We start from the raw sequence: 21,494 nt of genomic DNA, 5'->3' as shown, positions 1-21,494 counted from the left end.
AACTCAGTAGTTATTAAATATTTGCCTCAACACAAATTCTATGCACATGAACACTTGTAATAGTCAGGAGAACATTATGATTTGTTGATATTGCTACTTAAAATGGTTAAGACCTGATAATAATGATATAATATAATAGATACCACTGTTTGTATATAATCACACCATTTTGCTTTTTGATCTGTGCTTTGAATGTAAAAAATATATATATTTTTTACATTTTTGTTCAAGAAAACTTGGATTGTTTTTACATTCATTATTGTGCGCAAGAACTCTTTTCGTCTGTTTATATATCAAGTGAATTTAGCCCACATTTAGGAAACTTGACTATGAATATTTGATATTTATTTCAAAAACTACATGGATAAGTAGTAATATATAGTAAATAAATAATCTGCCCTGACCAAATAAGAGCCGTTGTCTCTGCCTGCCCCTACGGTTAATTCACACCTTTCTGTGTCTGCACCTTTTCCTCAAATCTACAATAGACTAAACAGAATTTTTTTGGACAGGAACCATATAAAATCTAACTTTGAGATAGTTGGAAACCCCCTCTTTGAGGAGTCTGGCTGTGCCTGACAGCCGACTGCCCACTCCCACAGTCACACAATGTCGTGCAGCTGCTTTTTCTTTGTCGCTCCATTGGGAGACCCAGACAATTGGGGTGTATAGCTTCTGCCTCCGGAGGCCACACAAAGTATTACACTGAAAAGTGTAACCCCTCCCCTCTGCCTATACACCCTCCCGTGGATCACGGGCTTCTCAGTTTTATGCTTTGTGTGGAAGGAGGCACACATCCACTCATGCATTCCCATTTTAGTCAGCAGCAGCTGCTGATTTTATCGGTTGGAAGAAAAGAGGGCCCCCACAGGGCCCCCGGCATGCTCCCTTCTCACCCCACTACGTCGGCGGTGCTGTTAAGGTTGAGGTACCCATTGCGGGTACAGAGGCTGGAGCCACATGCCGTTTTCCTTCACCATCCCTTAGAGGCTCTGGGAGAAGTGGGATCCTGACCGGTCATCCATTTACTGGGACCGGGCTCCCTCCGCAGCCCCTGTGGGAATCTGCCGGACAGGAGTCTATGTATCCTCAGGGACAGGGCCCTGCATCTATAAGGTACTCTGTGTCCCCATGGGGACTGTGCATGGAGCGCTTGTTTACACGGACGCTGCAGCAGCTGCTGGTTTGTGAAGACCGGGACTTCCGCGCCGACCGAGCCTGTTTGTCGGCCGCGGTATTAAATTTAGTCCCCGGCTTCATTGCGGCCTAGTACCATAACTCCCTCCCCCGGGCCTGCCAGTCAGGGGTAAGGGCGGGACGGCCGACCTGACGTCGGCAGTGAGGGCTGGAGCATACTATATGTTTACTCCCCCCCCCCTCACTGATCACTGTGGGGCCCCAGATTCCCGCACTTTTCTAGTCGCCGCCCACGGCTCCCTCCTCCCCTGAGAACATTCTGCCGGTGGAGGATTTTCAGAACGAGCTCTGCAGCTCTGGGAGACCTAAGGCAGGGAATCTGGTGGACACACACTCCGCTTTGGGCGGTCGGTAAGCCACACCGGTCACCCGGTGCTGGTCCCCCTAGGGTGCCGGAGTATATATATATATGTGTATATATTTTTTCTGTTCGGCCAGGTTGTTTACCTTTGGCTATATACCCTCAGTGATCACTCTCCTAGGAGACAACAGCATGTCGTCCACAAGGAGCAAGGGCACTAAGGCAAAGGGTTTTTTTGCAACCTGTACCTCTTGTGGGGCTATGTTACCTGCGGGTTCCACCTACCCTCACTGTGAGCAATGCTCGACCCCTGTTTCACTTGCTCAGCCGGAGCCTCGGTCACTAGTGGGCCCCTCGGCTCAGGCAGACCCTCCTGCTTCCACTGTACAGGCGGCAGGGACAGAGTTTGCAGCTTTTGCTGAGAAACTCTCTGAGTCACTTTCACAGTCCATGGCTCAGTCTATGGACAAATGGTCTGCCAAGCTACTAGAAGCCTTGCAGTCCAGACCGGTCCTTACACAGGCCCCTTTCGGTCTGCGCCGCAGCGTGCTACCGGGGTGGCCCCTAGGTCTCACGTGGAGGACTCCTGCACGGACCACAGTCCCAGACCGGCTAAGCGGGCTCGCTGGGAATCTTCCCCGACTTCCTCACGCTGCTCGGGGTCTCAGCTTGAGAACTCTTTGGAGGACGAGGCGGACGTCGCAGCTCAGGGCTCTGACCCTGACGTTGCCCTCAATCTTGATACACCTGAGGGGGACGCCTTAGTAAATGATCTTATATCGTCCATCAACCAGGTGCTAGATCTTTCTCCCCCACCTCCACTATAGAGGAGTCGGCTTCACAGCAGGAGAAACACCAGTTTAGGTTTCCCAAACGTACACGGAGTGCGTTTTTTGATCACTCTAACTTCAGAGATGCTGTCCAGAAGCACAGAGCATTTCCGGACAAGCGCTTTACTAAGCGCCTTAATGACACACGTTACCCCTTCCCCTCTGACGTAGTTAAGGGTTGGGCTCAATGTCCCAAGGTGGATCCTCCAGTCTCTAGACTGGCGGCTAGATCTGTAGTATCAGTTGCAGATGGCTCATCGCTCAAGGATGCCACTGACAGGCAGATAGAGCTCCTGGTGAAATCCATCTATGAAGCCACAGGCGCGTCTTTTGCCCCGGCCTTTGCAGCCGTGTGGGCACTCCAAGCTATCTCAGCTTGTCTGTCTGAGATTAATGCGGTCACACGTACCTCTGCTCCGCAGGTTGCGTCTTTGACTTCTCAGGCGTCGGCCTTTTCGTCCTACGCCATGAACGCCGTCCTGGACTCTGCTAGCCGTACAGCGGTGGCATCCGCTAATTCTGTGGCAGTCCGCAGAGCCATGTGGCTACGCGAATGGAAGGCAGACTCTGCTTCCAAGAAGTTCTTAACCGGTTTGCCGTTTTCTGGCGACCGATTGTTTGGCGAACGATTGGATGAAATTATTAAGGAATCCAAGGGAAAGGACTCGTCCTTACCCCAATCCAAACCGAAGAGACCTCAGCAACGGAAAATACAACCGAGGTTTCGGTCCTTTCGGCCCTCAGCCAAGTCCCAATCCTCTTCGTCCAACAGGCCAGAGAAAGGCCAGAGGAACTCCTATGCGTGGCGGTCTAAGTCACGCCCCCAAAAAACCGCCGGAGGCACTGCCTCCAAGGCGGCCTCCTCATGACTTTCGGCCTCCCCGAACCGCATCCTCGGTCGGTGGCAGGCTCTCCCGCTTTTGCGACGCCTGGTGGCCACATGTCCAAGACCGATGGGTGAGAGACATTCTGTCTCACGGTTACAGGATAGAGTTCAGCTCTCGTCCTCCGACTCGTTTCTTCAGAACATCTCCGCCCCCCTCTCGGGCCGGCGCACTTTTTCAGGCTGTGGGCGTTCTGAAGACAGAAGGAGTGGTGATTCCCGTTCCCCCTCAGGAACATGGTCACGGCTTCTACTCCAACTTGTTCGTGGTGCCAAAGAAGGACGGATCATTCCGTCCCGTTCTGGACCTCAAACTGCTCAACAGGCATGTGAGCACCAGAAGGTTTCGGATGGAATCTCTCCGCTCGGTCATCGCTTCGATGTCACAAGGAGACTTCCTAGCATCAATCGACATCAAGGATGCTTATCTCCATGTGCCGATCGCACCCGAACATCAACGCTTCCTGCGTTTCGCCATCGGGGACGAACACCTTCAGTTCGTGGCACTGCCTTTCGGCCTGGCGACAGCCCCACGGGTCTTCACCAAAGTCATGGCATCCGTTGTGGCGGTCCTGCACTCTCAGGGCCACTCGGTGATTCCCTACTTAGACGATCTCCTAGTCAGGGCACCTTCTCGGGTGGCGTGTCAACACAGCCTGACCGTCGCTCTGGCGACTCTCCAGCAGTTCGGGTGGCTCATCAACTTCCCAAAGTCCAAGTTGACACCGACCCAATCACTGACTTACCTCGGGATGGAGTTTCATACACAGTCAGCGGTAGTCAAGCTACCGCTGGACAAACAGCTTTCGCTGCAGACAGGGGTGCAATCTCTTCTTCGGGGTCAGTCACACCCCTTGAGGCGCCTCATGCACTTCCTGGGGAAGATGGTGGCAGCAATGGAGGCAGTGCCCTTCGCGCAGTTCCATCTGCGCCCACTCCAATGGGACATTCTCCGCAAATGGGACAGGAGGTCGACGTCCCTCGACAGGAACGTCTCTCTTTCCCTTGCAGCCAAAACCTCTCTTCAGTGGTGGCTTCTTCCCACTTCTCTATCGCAGGGAAAATCCTTCCTGCCCCCATCCTGGGCGGTGGTCACGAGTCGCCGCTGGGGAACGCCGGACGTCGATCTCATGGCGTCACGGCACAACAACAAGGTCCCGGCCTTCATGGCACGGTCTCAAGATCACAGAGCTCTGGCGGTGGACGCGTTAGTTCAGGATTGGTCGCAGTTTCGACTCCCTTATGTGTTTCCTCCTCTGGCGATGTTGCCCAGAGTGTTACGCAAGATCAGATCCGACTGCCGTCGCGCCATTCTCGTCGCTCCAGATTGGCCGAGGCGGTCGTGGTACCCGGATCTGTGGCATCTCACGGTGGGTCAGCCGTGGGCGCTTCCAGACCATACAGACCTGCTGTCACAAGGGCCGTTTTTCCATCTGAATTCTGCGGCCCTCAACCTGACTGTGTGGCCATTGAGTCCTGGCTCCTAGCGTCGGCGGGGTTATCTCAGGATGTCATTGCCACTATGAGACAGGCCAGGAAACCAACGTCCGCCAAGATCTATTACAGGTCGTGGCGGATCTTCTTGTCCTGGTGCTCTGATAAGGGTTTTACTCCCTGGCCTTTTGCCTTACCCATTTTTCTTTCATTCCTTCAATCCGGAATGGACAAGGGTTTGTCACTGGGCTCTCTCAAGGGACAAGTATCGGCGCTCTCAGTATTTTTTCAAAAGCGCCTGGCAAGGCTTCCGCAGGTCCGCACGTTCCTGCAGGGAGTTTGCCACATAGTCCCACCTTACAAGCGTCAGCTGGAACCCTGGGACCTTAACAGGGTGCTAATGGCTCTTCAAGAACCACCTTTCGAGCCGCTGAGGGATGTCTCTTTATCACGTCTTTCGCAGAAGGTGGCATTTCTTGTGGCAATTACCTCACTCCGAAGAGTGTCGGAGCTTGCAGCGCTGTCATGCAAAGCCCCCTTCCTGGTTTTTCACCAGGATAAGGTGGTTCTGCGTCCTGTCCCGGAATTTCTCCCTAAGGTGGTATCTCGTTTTCATCTCAATCAGGATATCTCCTTACCGTCATTTTGCCCTCATCCAGTTCACCAATGTGAAAAGGATTTGCATTCATTAGATCTAGTGAGAGCACTCCGGCTCTACGTGTCTCGCACGGCGCCCCTGCGCCGATCAGATGCGCTCTTTGTCCTGGTCGCTGGCCAGTGTAAGGGTTCGCAGGCTTCCAAGTCAACTTTGGCTCGGTGGATCAAGGAACCGATTCTTGAAGCCTACCGTTCTTCGGGGCTTCCTCTTCCTTCGGGGCTGAAAGCCCATTCTACCAGAGCCGTGGGTGCGTCCTGAGCATTGCGACACCGGGCTACGGCTCAGCAGGTGTGTCAGGCAGCTACCTGGTCTAGTCTGCACACCTTCACAAAACACTATCAAGTGCATACCTATGCTTCGGCAGATGCCAGTCTAGGTAGGCGAGTCCTTCAGGCGGCGATTGCCCACCTGTAGGAAGAGGCCGTTTTCGGCTCTATATTATTGAGGTATTCTTTTACCCACCCAGGGACTGCTTTTGGACGTCCCAATTGTCTGGGTCTCCCAATGGAGCGACAAAGAAGAAGGGAATTTTGTTTACTTACCGTAAATTCCTTTTCTTCTAGCTCCTATTGGGAGACCCAGCACCCGCCCCTGTACCCTTCGGGCTGGTTGTTCTTTTGTGTACACATGTTGTTCATGTTGAATTGTTCTTTTGGTTCATGGTTTTCAGTTCTCCGAACATCCTTCGGATTGAATTTACCCCAGACCAATTTATAAGTTTCCTCCTTCCTGCTTTTGCACCAAAACTGAGGAGCCCGTGATCCACGGGAGGGTGTATAGGCAGAGGGGAGGGGTTACACTTTTCAGTGTAATACTTTGTGTGGCCTCCGGAGGCAGAAGCTATACACCCCAATTGTCTGGGTCTCCCAATAGGAGCTAGAAGAAAAGGAATTTACGGTAAGTAAACAAAATTCCCTTCTTTATGCAGTAATTTATCAAAATCAGAACGCCCAGACATTAACTAATTCTGTACTACCCACTGATAATAAAACGCCTCTCAATAGACTGCTCTGATTTTTGTATCCAATTTACATACATAAAGCCTGCTTTACACCTTACGATATCACATACGATATCGTATGCGATGTGACCCGCCCCCATCGTATGTGCGGCACGTTCAATTTGTTGACCGTGTCGCACAAACGATTATTTCCCGTCACACGTACTTACCCTTCCATACGACCTCGATGTGGGCGGCGAACATCCACTTCCTGGAGTGGGAGGGACGTTCGGCGTCACAGCGACGTCACACGGCAGCCGGCCAATAGAAGCGGAGGGGCGGAGATGAGCGGGACGTAAACATCCCGCCCACCTCCTTCCTTCCGCATTGCCGGCGGGAGCCGCGGGACGCAGGTAAGCTGCAGTTCATTGTTCCCAGGGTGTCACACACTGCGATGTGTGCTACCTCGGGAACATTGAACAACCTGACGTCCAAGTTTTAGGTTTTGAACGACGTGAGTGCGATCAATGTTTATTTGTTCAATCGCAATCGCACGTAGGTTTTACACGCTACAATATTACTAACGATGCCGGATGTGCGTCACTTACGACGTGACCCCGCTGACACATCGTTAGATAAATTGTAGCGTATAAAGCCCGCTTAACTGTTATCATATTAATTCTGTTTAACGTTATCCCAAAAGAAGCTATATACCGTAACGATCCCCACTGCTCAAATTCTAGTGTCTCTCCATCCATCAGCAGCAGCCATGCAACTGCTGTGGCCAATCACTGGCTGCAGTAGTTTCATGTCAGTGTTGGAACACCAAGATTGGAGCAGTAAGGCTGGATGGGCAGCTGGGATGCGTTGGAGGCAGAGTTGTAGGGGATCAGCCAAGGAGAGTATGGTTTCTTTTGTTATTTTAGAACATTGCAAGCTGTTTTCAAAATATTTTTCCTGGCAGTAAAACCTCTCCATCCTTTGAAATAGTGTATTTTCAGAATGAATTAAACCTCTTTGAGAAAGGACTAATATAAGAGGAGCTTATTGCTGGTTTTGTCGCTACAGTGAATGATTAAGAATGTAGGCCAGATGTAATTGTAGGCTTGCTAGGTGGTGACGCACTAAGCATACTTCTGTGATTACCGCTTTCTGTATCTATATTTGGTGTACAGAACAGAAAAGATATAAAAAAGCTTAGTTGGGGTATATTTATTTGAATCTTACATTTGTAAAGCATATCAAGTGCTCTCAATGTGTATGGCCAGGGTTACTAGGAAGCCAATAAAATGTGATGGAAATGTTGGAGGAAATAGAGGTAAAAAATAAATTCATGTAAACATGATGAAAACATGGAAACTTCTACTTAATGGTTCATAGTTTACATTCTCATGCCACAGAACCACTTGGTAGCATATCATAGCATTCAATGTCCAGTGTTTTGAGCAACTTTGGGCAGCCTCATCTCAAGTAATGGGTCTTACGGCTGAAAGCTCCCATGTCTTAATTCTATCAAACTATGTTCACACCCTTTAATGTAATAGAAGTAAAAAATATGCAAAAATAAATACTTTATTGGTACATAAATTTATCCAAGTAATTAAAGGGGTTGTTGAGTAGGTAGCATTGCTGGTCTGTGAGCGGCGCTATTGCGGTCTGCTCATCCCGATCGCGTGACCCCCCTGGGCTCCGTGATCTCTGATGTCCGGTGATGTTACGTCAACTTCTAGTTGACCTGACACCACCGAGCCCGGCCTCAGTCTCCATGAGTGACTGGGCTGTGGGCGGTATTTCACCACTCATGACTGCCCAGCATCACAGCCCAGCATCTCCCTGCTCTCTCCTTCAATGCAGAGCGCCACAACCAGGGGCGATACTGGGCTGTGACGAGAGGTGAAATGCCGCCCACAGTCCAGTCACTCACGGAGACTGGGTCCCGCCTCGGTGATGTCAGGTCAACTGGAAGTTAATGTGACATCACCAGACATCAGAGGTCACGCGATTGGGATGAGGGGACCGCAATAGCACCCCTCACAGGCACTATTGCCAACACAAGGTATTTGAGAGAAGGATTGTTTCTCAAGGTTTTATCAATGTGGCTTGGAAAACTAAGTAGTGAACCACCTCTTTAATAAAATTAAAGCAATTTACACTTATCTAAAGACTTCATCCACTTTAAGTTTATTCTTAAAACTTACTTCACCACCTTCATCCCCTCACTATGCTATAATCCGAAATTACTCAAACAATTTTTACTCTTTCCTCAGTTCGAAAGTGCAATTTCAGCATTGTCCAGCTGTCCACTTATTTCAAATAAAAAAAAAACAACACAATATCCAACAGGAAATTGACTCTCAAACCCATAATAGCAAGGATTCCTTTTCATCCCTTACTTCACCTTGTTCACTTTCAGAATTTTAACCAGCCATAGAAGTTACCAAACTCCTCTCTTCTTCTCACCCTATCTTCTTCTCACCGTACTGTCTGCACCAGTGACCCTTTTGTCTCACAGCTCCAGTCCCTCTCCCCAACTCCCACTTCTCACCTACTTTTAAAATATTTAACCTCTCTCTTTCTTTTGATATATTTCCTTTCTCTTTCAATGATATGTCACTGTTCCTCTTTCATACAAGCTGTCATTACCTCATTACAAACATCCCTTGACCAGAACGGCTCTACCAACTACAGACCTGTATCTAATCTCCCCTTCATCTCTAAACTCCTGGAGCACTTGGTCTATTCTTGTCTAATCCACTGTCTTTCAGACTTTTTCATCTTCTACAGTCTGGTTTCTGCTCTTTATAGTCTACAGAAACTGCTCTTACTAAAATCTCAAATGATCTGCTAACAGCTAAATCTAATAGCCACTACTCTCTACTGAGTCTTCTGGATCTCTCTGCAGCATTTGATACCATAGAACACCAACATCTTCTCACTCTGCTCCATGCTATTGGCCTGTAGGACCCTGCTCCCTCTTGGTTTTCCTCTTACCTTCCCCCAGAAGTTGTCCAGTTACCAAAACTGATTTTTTTTTTCTTCTAAATCTTGCTAATATGTGCCTCTCTACACATCTATTATGTTATTTCAGCAATATTACCTTTTATCACGATAAAAGGTAATATTGCTGAAATAACATCTCCTCATTGCTGGCTCCAGCTCTGATGGGGTTAATCTCTCTCCTTACTCACTGGGTTCAGTTCCTACAACTCCCATGATCCTTTGCAATGGCTTGTATCTCACACCCACTCAGAACTCCATCCAACTCCTCCCTGTTATCTTTCCTGTGTCTGCAATGCTGCATATTATTGAATCACAGAGAGAGAAAAAGAGAGCGCTCATATCAGCCCCAAAGCGGCTATCTTCTGCCCAGAAGTTGACGTGACATCAGCGGATGCCAAAGGCCACAGTACCCGGGGTCATGTGACTAGCACTGAGAGAGCAAGATAGCGCCGCTCAGTGCTAGAACTGGAAAAAGAAGGCAATTAAGAAGACAACTGAAATAGTAAGCTACACTGATAGAGAAAAGAAAAAAATGTGTGAACCACCCCTTTACCTACTCTTTCAATGTCTCTTTTACTGACTCTTCTTAGGCTCCGTTCAAATGCAGAATTTTGCTGTTTTTTTTCATGCAAATTAAAGGCTGCTTTTTACAGTACCAGCAAAAGCGTTGAGATTTCAAAGATCTCAAACACAAGGGTATTTTCTTTGCCTGACTTAACCCCTTCACGACCTTTGATGGATATATCTGTCATGGAGCGTGTGACGTTAAGCCCAGCCCCCTGCCGCGGGCAGGATGCGGCGATCCGCGCAATGCAATGCAAAATGCAATAACAGGCGATCAAAACGTAGCCTCTGCGCAAAAATGGTACCATTAAAAATGTCAGCTCGAGACGCAAAAAATAAGCCATCGTTGAGCCATAGATCCCAAAAAAATGAGAACACTACGGGTTTCGGAAATGGCGCAAAACGTACGCCACTTTTATTGGACAAGCTTGTGAATTTTTTTTAACATAAGACCACAGAAAAAAACAATACCTCTAAAAATATTTAAGTTTTATTTAGAAAATTATAAAAAATGACAAACAGTGTCTCTCTAAAATTACATAAAGGACAACACAGTGCCAGTGAGATGTTGGGAGGAGATAGTTTCAGCGTGAAAAGGATAGCGATAGATAGATATTCACAGAGTCGTCAGATTACTGATCTCATAGCCTTTATTGACCCTTCCTGACGACGGAGGGTGTCCTAAGTTACTGGACACTCCCCGTTCCGGGTGGCTGTCCCTCCCTGTCCCTATCTCTAGCCAAGGGGTGTCCACCACCAACCCAGGTGATTAGTGCAAAACCATAAATATACACATAAACACAAATGCGTTAAATTTGGTTCCTGACTCAATAAGATACTTCAGTCAGATGAATTTAAATTTTGTTAGGTGGAGCTGTAGGGGACCCGCTGCAGTAGCTGTCACCCCACGCTCTCCCGACGCGTTTCTCCCCCACCTAACGCAATGCTGGGGGATCATCAGGGGTAAAAAAAGTCATACATAACGGTAATAGTTATAGAGCTGGATATGAACGGTCCAACCCAAAAGCCTCTTGATAATATACCAGAAAAACTTGGTTTTAATCACATGATATGCTGGCAGATATTCTTATTCAGAAGAACTTGTCTCTCGTTATAACTCCAAAAATGGATGAATAGCCAATGGGATGCTAGGAGTTTAGTAAATCAAAAAAACTCCTAAGGTATCACATGAGTCTTCCTATCCTTGTGTTTAAAAGGCTTATGGATCACATCCTAACCATGTCTAGGTCACATTAGGGCAGCAGGGACATCTATACATACAAAGAGTCCAATTTCTTTAGTTGATGGTGTTACACCAATATCTACACTGTTAGTGTGTCCAGTCCTGTAATTTCTTGGTCACTTAGGTAGGGGGTGCTGTATCAATACGCAGCATCGGAATCTATATAATCCTGCAAAGAAAAGCTCCTTTACACAGTGTTCCAGTATAGTGACCAAGTGTTATAATGAACACTTCTTTCACAAAGTGTCCCGAGCGCCGAAGCACATCTAACCGCAGGGAGCCAGCGCTGTGTCCTGTCCTGTGCCCAGATGATACGACATATCATCTGGGCACAGGACAGGACACAGCGCTGGCTCCCTGCGGTTAGATGTGCTTCGGCGCTCGGGACACTTTGTCCTTGCAGGTTGAGCTTTTCTTCGGACCAAGTATCGGTGAAAGAAGTGTTCATTATAAGTTCTTCTGAATAAGAATATCTGCCAGCATATCATGTGATTAAAACCAAGTTTTTCTGGTATATTATCAAGAGGCTTTTGGGTTGGACCGTTCATATCCAGCTCTATAACTATTACCGTTATGTATGACTTTTTTTACCCCTGATGATCCCCCAGCATTGCGTTAGGTGGGGGAGAAACGCGTCGGGAGAGCGTGGGGTGACAGCTACTGCAGCGGGTCCCCTACAGCTCCACCTAACAAAATTTAAATTCATCTGACTGAAGTATCTTATTGAGTCAGGAACCAAATTTAACGCATTTGTGTTTATGTGTATATTTATGGTTTTGCACTAATCACCTGGGTTGGTGGTGGACACCCCTTGGCTAGAGATAGGGACAGGGAGGGACAGCCACCCGGAACGGGGAGTGTCCAGTAACTTAGGACACCCTCCGTCGTCAGGAAGGGTCAATAAAGGCTATGAGATCAGTAATCTGACGACTCTGTGAATATCTATCTATCGCTATCCTTTTCACGCTGAAACTATCTCCTCCGAACATCTCACTGGCACTGTGTTGTCCTTTATGTAATTTTAGAGAGACACTGTTTGTCATTTTTTATAATTTTCTAAATAAAACTTAAATATTTTTAGAGGTATTGTTTTTTTCTGTGGTCTTATGCTGATACCATACCTCGGTTCTATATTTATTTGTGGTTCAAGCTGAATTTTTTTTAACCCCTTAGATACAAGTAAACCTATACATGTTTGGTGTCTACAAACTCGCACCGACCTCAGGCATCACACCCACACGTCAGTTTTACCATATAGTGAACACGGTGAATAAAACATCCCAAAAACTATTGTGCAATCACACTTTTTTTGCAGTTTTTCCACACTTGGAATTTTTTTGCTGTTTTCCAGTACACGATATGGTAAAACTTATGGTTTCATTTAAAAGTACAACTTGTCCCACAAAAAAAATAAAGCCCTCATATGGCAAGATTGCCGGAAAAATAAAAAAGTTACGGCTCTCGGTAGAAGGAGAGCAAAAAACGCAAAAACGGAAAGTGCCCGGGGGCTGAAGGGGTTAAAGGGAACCTGTCACCATATTTTCCCTATTAAATTAAAAGAATCACCTTCTGCAGCACCTGGGCTGCATTCTATGAAGGTGCACCTTGGCCCTGACTCCCCTTCCAGACTCCAAAAATAACTTTAGAAAACTTAGCCCTTAGGTATGCTAATTACCTTGGTTGGCCAGATGGGCGGGCTGATTTTCTGCTCCTTTATCCCCCCTCCTGCCACTGATCGCCGTCCTCCTTCCTTGATTGACAGGATGACGCCCTCCGTCATCCTCCTCGTCACATTTTCAAATCTCGCGCCTGTGCAGTTATTTCGGCTCGCGCAGGCGCAGTTTGCTCTGCTATATCGTGGGCAAAGCAGAAAACAGCTACCCTCGCTCGCGCCGATGTGCTAAATGTGCACGCGCGAGATTATGGGCGGGTACAAGCATGGCACTGGTGACGTCATGCACAGCGCCGACCTCAGCGGTGACACGTGTACCTGTGTCCGTTATCACTGCATCAGACGCCGGACAGTGCGCATGATCATTCCTGTCATGTGCACTAGACCTCTCTGAAGCCTGGGACGTGTACACCCAGCTTTATAGTGCACATAACCGAAGTGTGGGGCATTCTGATCATGTGCACTACCCGTTGTCTGATGCAGTGACAACGGACACAGTTACGTGAGTCACCGCTGATGACGCAGGGCAATGGGCATTGAATAGCATGTTAGCATGCCCCTGTGGGCAGGCTAACATGCTAAGAGAGCGGACCAGTCGGGGGAAAGCACACCCTTGCGACTAGTCCCTGGCCTCATAAGCATATCACAAATACTTTTTCTAAAGATCTCTTTATCTATGCTAGTGTATACAGAGATTGTTAGGCCGGGATTAGTAATATGCACACAGAACTTCTCTTGGTTTTGGGTGGATATTGCACATGACAGGTTCCCTTTAGTTTGAGAATTGCAGCTCTTTTCTTAATTCTGCAGCATTTCAAATCTTTCAGCATTTTTGCAGCATTTTTCTATCATAGAAAGCAACGAGAAAGTGAATAAACGCTGTAAAAAAGTGACAGCATTTTTCGCTGAATTTTTAAAATGTTTTTCGTGAATTTAACTTTAATTTTATTACACATATACTGAAGACAAAGCACACATGTATTCCGCACCCAGGACCGCAGCAAAAAATGAAACCGTAATGCTGCATAATGAGCATTTTGAAGGCAGCATTTTAGCTGCCTAGAGAGCATTTTTGGGTTGCATAAAAAATGCAGCAATAATGCTATGTGTGAACATAGTTTTACTCTTCTTTTCCTCTTTTTGTTAGGTTTCTTAGGGTTCATTCATGGGTTCTATTTTATCTCTACACAGCAGCTGTTTTTGGGTCTTCAGTACCATCTCTATGCTAATGACACTCAATAATACATTCATTTTCCAGACATCATCCCCACCCTACTGCCAATTACCTGGGATTGTCTGTTCGCTTTGTCTAACATTATGCCGTCTCTCGTCCTGAAACTGAATGTTTCCAAAACTGAACTTCTTGCATTTTCTCCCTCTAGTAACCCAACTAAACCTGATATTGCCATTCCCAAGCCATTCCCTATCATAACTCCCAGGCAGAATGCCTGATGTTTTGGTATTATATTTGAGTCAGACCTTTCCTTTACTCCATACAGCCAATCACTCACTTGCTCTTGTCACTTTCATCCCAAAATATCTCCAAAGTCTGAACTTTTCTTACCTTTGAAATTGCAAAAACTTACTGTCGCTCTGATTCATTCTCATTTCTCATCTTATCTACTGTAGTTCTCTACTAGACACTCTGTCTTTCACTAAACTGTTCCTTCTTTAATTCATACTGAGCACAGCAGCCAGACTCATATTTCTGTCCATCTACTACACTGATGCCTCCACCCTGTGCCAGCCATTGCAGTGGTTCCCCATCTGCTGCAGAATGCAAGACAAAACTAATCAGAATCAGTCATAAATTTCTCCACATTGCTGCATGGACCTATTTTCCTCACTTTTGTCCTCCACCATGCCCATTCTTTACACTCTGTTACTGATAGAAGATATCCTCCATAATCTGAACCTCCCATTCCCATATATGACAGAACAGAATGAAGTTAATTGGACTCAGAAGAACCGTGTAACACCACAAAAATTAACAGTAGTGTTCTGTCATTTTTTATATTGTTATAGTTGGAATTTCCCATTTACAGCCCCCGGATTAGTTGTATATTTTCTTACCCTTCAGCCTATGTTACCTACCTTATATTTTTTGTTATAAGTACTGTTAAATATGTGACATTCAAATGCACTATTTATTTATAATCAAAATGTAATTTAGGCTCTTCTTTCTACTGTCCTCAAACTCTGGGCATGTTTTTTAAATTATTTTTGTCCATGTGTTTTTCGTGTTGTTTTCCTCTAATTTTTGTACTAATTAAGTGTTTATTTTTGCATGTATGGGTTTTTTTAGCTCATAATATTAAGGGATGGTAGTTTTTGGTAGATTAATCTCCTGAAAACAATTTTTAGGGATTAGAAAGATTTTATACATTGGTCACTGAAATTGTTGGGTTCTTTATTCTTTTTTCAGGGGTAAATTTCCAGGCAAATAAAATCATGTTTATATAATCCTCTATTTTCTTTTGTGTACATACAATAATATTCCACTTACAGTTGGAGAATTGTACGCATAATGGTCTTTTTACCACTGAAATCTTCAACTTTAGCTCAGTGACTCACAGCTAAAAAAAATCTCCTTTCCCCAACGCTATTCTAAAAATATGATTTCAGCAGTAATGATTTCCTGATTGTCTTCTGACCTTTTAAAAGTTTGAAATATCACAATTCTACACTAAAACTTTTCATAAAATGAATAAGCTTATATAATAAATTAATGTATAATATGTTTATAGATATAGGATAACATGTAGATGTAACTGTATTACAGATTATTCCTTTCTCGCCTTTTCATTGGGGGACACAGACAGTGGGTTATATGTTGTCTCCAGGGGAGACGTGACACCTCCCACAGCATATAACCCCAGCTAGGCGGGAACTAGCTCAGTTTCTTTTAGTGTCAGCAGGGAGGCTGACACGTCTGGCCTGAGCCCCAGGCCAGCTCATGTTTTTTTGTTTATTTCTTTTCTTTGTGATTTTATTCTATTTTTGACTATGGGGCAATACCACGGTGTGCTCACCCTCGTTCCCCCCGCTTACGGGCAGAGGAAACCTGGCGTGCAAAAGCCGTCAGTCTTCCCTCGCGCCCAAGTGGTCGGGTCTGCGTACCCCTCCAGGCTCCCTGGAAGCACCTCACAGAGGTAGCTCCAGAGGGCTAGGCAGAACCGAGCACCTGCTAGCCTTGAGCCAAAGATGCGTCCCCGAGACCTCCGCATCCCAGGACCGACGCGTCTTCAGACGGAGGAAGAGCAGGTAGGGAGACGACGTGTACCCGTCCCCTGCATCCAACCGCCGCCGGAGGAGGCGCCGGTGGGGCGATGCAGGCCGTGATGCATTCTTAGCAACGCCCCCTCCACTGCTCTAGAAGCCGCTCCCTCTAGTGGGCCGTCTCTCCCCTCCATGCTGCCAGAGAATACTGGACGCCATTACACGTGGGGAGCAGACACGGGTGAGATCGCCTCCTGGCTCTGCAACTCTGCAGCACTATATACCGCTCTGTTCAGCGGTATATCGCTGTCTTTCTAGCGGTGTGTGCCTGCTGGCTGGCGGTGTATATCAGCTTTTAGCGGTATATACTGACTGTGCCTGCAGGTATATACTGACTGTTTGGCAGTGTATGCCGCTTTACTATTGGTATATACCAGCTCTGTATAGCAGTCCCTTTCTAATACTGCTACTACCTCCTCACCCACAGTAGTGTAATACTGCTAGAGGCTCACAGTATAATTGTACGTTTGTTGCTGACATGCGTAAAAACCGCAAGGGTGATAAAGCTTCCCATGCATCCTCTATGGACCTGTACTATGCTTGTACCACCTGTGGAAGCTCGTTTCCCAATGGTCGAAACTATCCACTATGCCGGGGCTGCGATGCCCCTACTACAATGTCACAACAGGCGTTGCCGGACCAGGAGGTCGTGCAATCTGTGGGTTCGGCCCCGGCCGCCATTCAGGTAGCACCCCCTTCTGATGAGGTTATCCCTGCATGGGCTCTTCTGATGTCTAAAAGGTTAGATGACCTGGCCGCTCAGATATCCCAGCCTTCCACAGGCTCCCACAGCCTCCCCCTGGCTCAGCTCCCTCACAGGAGCCCGCCTTCGTCTGGGGTATCATCCCCAGTACGTAAAAAGGCTGTCTCCAAAAGGCGCCATTGTGACCGCTCCGCCTCGTCTGACTCACACGATGTCTGACTCAGGCTCCGTGACCTTTAGTAGTCACGATTCCGAGACTCTGACTCTGATTCAGATGTCCCTTCTGAGTCTAGGCATATGGAAGACACTTTAATAGCGGCTGTCAATCACTCTCTGTGGATTTCTGATCAGCCCTCAGACCCGACTTCTCAGTCGGCAATCAAGCGAGCCAAGAAGCCTCCTAAGTCCTTTGCCCAGGATCCGATTTTTCATCAAATCATATCTAAACGGTGGGATCACCCTGCTAGGAGGTTTAACAAAAAATCCTCCTCTTCATTCGCTTATCCCTTTCCTCCAGAAATAGTTAAGCCCTGTTTGGTACCTCCGTTGCGGATCCGCCAGTATCCAGACTGGCTAAACACACGGTTATGTCTGTTTCAGACAACGCGTCTCTCAAGGACTCGTCCGACCGCGCAGTTGAGGCTGCGGTCAAATCTATTTTCCAGGCTTCGGGCTCCTCTCTGCGCCCCCTGTTTGCCATGACATGGGTGGCAAGAGCTATGAGCATGTGGAGTAGGAACCTGCGCAAGTTGCTTCGCCCTTGCAATATTCCTCTGGAGGCTCTTGAGATTCTTGATTTGTTCTCTTTCGCCTCTAATTATTTCCTCAGGTTACAAGATCAATTTCCATTCCCTGCCGGCCAACAGGTTTCTGCGTTCTCGTCTTCCAAAGTCCAAAACGCAAAGCCAGGCCTTATTTCAGGCCATAGCCTCTTTACAGAAAGCAAACGTTATCATTCCAGTGCCCCTGGAACAGCGCGGCAAAGGTGTCTATTCAAACCTTTTTGTCGTTCCCAAAAAAGATGGCTCTGTCCGCCCTATCTTGGACCTCAAATGGCTAAACAAATTCGTATGGATTCGAACTTTCCGAATGGAATCATTGAGAGCAGTACTAGCCGCCATGGAACCTGGAGAATTCCTAGCTTCCATAGACGTTCAAGATGCTTATTTACACATTCCCATATGCGTTTCTCATCAACGGTTCCTTCGCTTTGCCGTAGGACACCGTCATTTCCAATTCAGGGCCCTCCCCTTTGGGCTGGCCACTGCGCCTCGGGTCTTCACAAAGGTCATGGTGGCCGTCATGTCCATTTTACACCCCAGAGGCATCCTTGTCGTTCCCTATTTGGACGACCTTCTTGTCAAAGGGAGCTCTCCTCACGTTTGCTCAGAAAGCGTGCAGATTTGCCTAGACACGCTGTCAAGGCTAGGGTGGCTTATCAACTTCAACAAGTCATCCCTAATTCCTCATCAGTGCATCACCTTTCTAGGTATGCTGATAGACACGGCTCAGTCCCGGGTTTTTCTTCCAGAAGACAAGAGGTCTTCCCTGATCCGGGCCGCCCAATCCCTCTGCTCTCGCCGTCACACATCCCTTCGGAATGGAATGAGAGTGTTAGGCAAGATGGTGGCGGTCAAAGAAGCCGTGTCCTTTGCCCAATTCCATCTGCGCCCTCTACAACTGGATCTTCTATCCTCCTGGGACAAGAATCAAGCTTCCCTGGACCGGTCAGTCCGCCTATCTCGGTCTGCGCTCAGCTCCCTCGTCTGGTGGACTCAAGCATCATCCCTATCTCAAGGGAAGTCCTTCTGCCCGATCCACTGGCAAGTAGTCACGACGGATGCCAGCCTGATAGGCTGGGGGGCGGTGTTTCTCCACCACACTGTTCACGAACGCTGGTTTCCTTCCGAGCGCTCCCTGCACATCAATGTTCTGGAGATCAGAGCCATATTTTTGGCCGTTCAGAATTTTCAACCCTTACTATTGGGCCTCCCCGTTCGGATCCAGTCACACAATGCCACAGCCGTGGCTTAAATCAACCGTCAGGGAGGAACTCGCAGCAAGGCAGCGATGAAGGAGGTATCCAGGATTCTTCTTTGGGCAGAGAAGCACATCCCCATTATTTCAGCCATCCATATCCCAGGGGTAGACAACTGGGCCGCAGACTTTCTCAGCAGGCAAGGGCTAGTGGCAGGGGAATGGTCCCTCCACGACGAAGTGTTCCATCAGATCACTCTTCGCTAGGGACTCCCGGATGTGGACCTCATGGCGTCTCGAATGAATGCCAAAATACGTCCCATCATATCTAGGTCGAGAGACCTGCTAGCGCTCGGCTCCGACGCCCTAGTCTTTCCATGGTCGCAGTTTCGCCTGCCCTACATCTTCCCTCCGTTTCCTCTCATTCCGAGAGTAATCAAGAAAGTCAAAGCGGAGGGAATCCCGGTGATCCTCGTGGCCCCGGACTGGCCCAGGAGAGCCTGGTACCCAGAGCTCCTCCAACTTCTCAGCGACACTCCTTGGCGTCTTCCCGACCGCCTGGATCTTCTGTCGCAAGGTCCAATATTCCACCAGAATACAGCACAGCTGCATTTGACGGCGTGGCGCTTGAGTCTCTGATTCTAGCCAAATCGGGTCTTTCTTCCAGGGTAGTTCATACCATGCTTAATGCTCGGATGCCTTCCTCCACCAGCATTTATCACAGGACCTGGAAGACCTATCTTTCCTGGTGTGACCGTCATAATCGGTCGCCCCTGACCTTTTCAATCCCTACTGTTCTTGCTTTTCTGCAAGACGGTCTGGACTCGGGTCTTGCTCTCAGTACCCTTAAAGGACAAGTTTCTGCCTTGTCGATTTTTTTCCAGAAGCAGCTGGCTTCTCGCCCTCAGGTCCATACCTTTCTTCAAGGGGTAGCACATTTGGTCCCTCCTTATCGCCACCCCTTAGATCCCTGGGATCTGAATCTGGTTCTGGGAGCTCTTCAGCTTCCTCCTTTCGAACCTCTGAGAGAAATCTCTCTTCAACGACTGTCTTGGAAAGTGGCCTTTTTAGTCGCTATTACCCCTATCAGGCGAGTGTCCGAACTGGCAGCTCTTTCCTGTCGCTCACCTTATCTGATATTCCATCATGATAAGGTGGTCCTTCGGCCTTCCCCCGCCTTCCTTCCGAAGGTCGTATCCTCTTTCCACCTGAACAAGGACATTGTGTTGCCGTCATTCTGCCCGGTCCACTCCTTTGAGAAAGCCCTTCACACTCTCGATCTTGTCAGGGCTCTGCGGACCTACATTTCCAGAACAGCGCCGTTGCGCAAGTCCGATGCCCTCTTCGTCCTCCCAGTAGGACACAAAAAGGGCAACCCGGCGTCTAAATTCACGATTTCTCGATGGATCAGGACCGCCATCTGTGAGGCATACAAAGCACAAGGTGCCATTCCCCCTCAATCTGTGCGGGCCCACTCTACACGAGCAGTGGGTGCCTCCTGGGCTATCCGCCATCAGGCTTCGGCGGCCCAACTTTGCAAGGCCGCTACCTGGTCCAGTGTGCACACGTTCACAAAATTCTACAGAGTGCATATGCATGCCTCCTCGGATGCTGCTCTTGGAAGACAAGTCCTTCAGGCGGCAGTGGCCCATTTATAAGTGGCCACTGCTTGGTTCTTGACAGTGTTTTGATATGAGTTCACTGCAGTTGCAGTTGTTAGTCAGCTCTTAGTCTGATGTTATACACTGTTAATAGTTCAGTTCCCACCCAGGGACTGCTTTGGGACGTCCCACTGTCTGTGTCCCCCAATGAAAAGGCGAGAAAGGAAAGGACATTTTTGTGTACTCACCGTAAAATGTCTTTCTTGGAGCCTTTCATTGGGGGACACAGCTCCCGCCCTTGTGGTTTTGGTTATCCTTTTCCTACTGCTTTTACACCAAACTGAGCTAGTTCCCGCCTAGCTGGGGTTATATGCTGTGGGAGGAGGAGCTAACTCTTTTTTAAACCTAGTGTCAAGCCTCCCCTGGAGACAACATATAACCCACTGTCTGTGTCCCCCAATGAAAGGTATATGACGGGTATATGTCAGTAACATCATTGCTGTACACCCGTGTGTTAATTTTAGTCTGCAGATATAATAATAATTACTATGTGGAGTTGATACTCAAAAAACCTTTTTAATGTTCTACTACTTTATTACAAGAAAAATTACAAGAAAAATCTTTTAATTTTATTTTTTTTTTATTGCTTTTTGTTTTTGGTCTTCATGTTTTAACTTTTAAATTTTTCTGTGTACAAAACTGTATGATGGCTTGTTTTTTGTGTGATGAGCTGTAGTTTTTAATTGTATTGTGTTTAGTTTATTTTTTTTATCACATTTTATTGACATGAAATGACATTGTGTCGTCACTCGAGTCCTGCGTCCAACCAGCAGCAGCGCTCCCTTCTTGTTAATTAACTATTTTGGTTTGAAGGCTGTTGGACAGAAGCCGGCGCTGACTGGATGTGGGGCTCGTGTGATGTCACAGTGTCATGTGAGCCCCAGGAATGCAATTGGTGGGACCATTGGAACACTGACGGTACGGTAGGTGAGTATAGGCTTCATTATTTTACCTCTGGGAAACGTGGAATCAGAAGGGGTTGTCCTTGTAATGGACAACCTCTTTAATTTTGTGCTAATAGGTTAAACTAGAGCAATGGTAAGACCCTGTATTAGGGCTAGTGGATTGAGTCCCTTATGTAAAGTGGTCTACATACTATTTTCAGTTGGCCCTTCTGACAAATGAGAATGATAAAGTTTCAATATTTGATCC

The 21,494-nt window shown here is 47.5% G+C and overlaps 1 protein-coding gene across 1 annotated transcript in view; it reads left to right on the top strand.

The window, feature by feature from the left end:
- Nucleotides 1-21,494, top strand: part of TMEM170B (transmembrane protein 170B) — a 66,166-nt gene that overhangs the window by 29,530 nt on the left and 15,142 nt on the right. The window lies entirely within an intron of this gene.

This window comes from Anomaloglossus baeobatrachus, chromosome 6 (assembly GCF_048569485.1).
Source record: "Anomaloglossus baeobatrachus isolate aAnoBae1 chromosome 6, aAnoBae1.hap1, whole genome shotgun sequence".
In the NCBI taxonomy this organism is placed as follows: Eukaryota; Metazoa; Chordata; class Amphibia; order Anura; family Aromobatidae; genus Anomaloglossus; species Anomaloglossus baeobatrachus.
Note: the sequence above shows the minus strand (reverse complement) of the source record. Positions and strands in the feature narration are given on the sequence as shown.